We start from the raw sequence: 1,320 nt of genomic DNA on the forward strand, positions 1-1,320 counted from the left end.
TTTTCCGCCAGAGAAATGCCACACGAAGAGTTTCCCTGGTCGGATTAGATGGAATTTTCGAGTTAAACGTTGAGAAGTAGAATCGGTTATCGTTGCTCGAACAAAATCTTAGCATCAGTGGAAATGGAAATGATATCGATCCTGCGTTTTTCATTCACTGTTGCATTGAAAATTATTCGTGGATGATAGCCAAAGACGCGAAGATTTTATCTTGAGATAGTCGAAAAAGATTTTTTTCGCGCGTTTTGTCTTGCATGTTATTTTATTTCTTCTTTTTTTTCCCCCCTTCCCCCTCATTTTTCTCGTTTTCTTAATTCAATATATAATTTTTTTTCTCAAGAAGTTACCATGGATATCGTGTCGAATTCGTTATTATCAAAAAGCTTAGGGATAGAAGAAATTACTTGATTTTTTAAAATTTCTTTTTGTATCTTTTCTTTTTTTTGTATGACGTCACTTTTCTCTGTTGTCTTTGATCTTCATCCTATATTGTCTTTGATGCTGTGTCGCTGTTGTTGTGTCGATGGTTGAACGAGTATGTCTATCTCACCTTGTGTATAATACCATTGTTGCATTATATCTCTCAAATATATATTTACAGTAATTTTTTGGTCGTTTTGAATGAAATAAACATTTTTCATACACGCATTTACACAACATACTTGAAATACTTGAAAAGTGAACGATTTCAATCATTTTCTTTTTTAAATTAATAACGATAAAAAAAAAAGAAACGAATGTTTTGAAATATATGCAATGCAATTTCGAAGATAAAGAGACTTTCTATTCTTTCTATTCAATTTCATTTCAAATACATTTTTAAACTAAGAAAGTTTTAAACTCGAACCATCTTCATCATAGCCCTCTCGTTAACGCGTTAAAGTTGATCGAAGAGTTTCACTTTTCAAGCAGATTTCGAAATCGAAATAAACAAATAAAAAAATTATCCTGAAAATTGTCCTCCACAAACACGGTAACCGTTTCTCATTTCCCCCCACTGCATTATCTCTGTCGCATAATTATCGTTTCGTTCTCGCATTCCTGGTCAATAAAGGTTCAGGTTCTCTCTTTCCCTCGCGAGAAACCAATATTCACGTACGCGCACGTAGTACTTGAACGTAGTACAAACGTACAGATGCTACCGACAAGACCGTTCGGATGAATAACGACGATGAAAGACGATAAAGAACTGCGCAAACGTGTACTTAAAACAGATATATACACGGGAGGATCGTTCGTATAAAAGAGAGACGGTGGGCTGCCTGTTCTCTTCTCTTTTACGTTCCATATGGAAAGGAAAAAAAAAAAAAAAAAAAAAAA

The 1,320-nt window shown here is 34.1% G+C and overlaps 1 protein-coding gene and 1 long non-coding RNA gene across 10 annotated transcripts in view; one reads left to right on the forward strand and one right to left on the reverse strand.

The window, feature by feature from the left end:
* The window catches only part of LOC102671276 (troponin T, skeletal muscle), a 17,905-nt gene that overhangs the window by 7,779 nt on the left and 8,806 nt on the right, over window positions 1-1,320 (forward strand). The gene's annotated exons all lie outside the window — the stretch shown is intronic.
* The window catches only part of LOC116186008, a 13,028-nt gene that overhangs the window by 5,209 nt on the left and 6,499 nt on the right, over window positions 1-1,320 (reverse strand). The window lies entirely within an intron of this gene.

This window comes from Apis dorsata, unplaced genomic scaffold (genome assembly GCF_000469605.1).
Source record: "Apis dorsata unplaced genomic scaffold, Apis dorsata 1.3 scaffold_376, whole genome shotgun sequence".
NCBI lineage: Eukaryota > Metazoa > Arthropoda > Insecta > Hymenoptera > Apidae > Apis > Apis dorsata.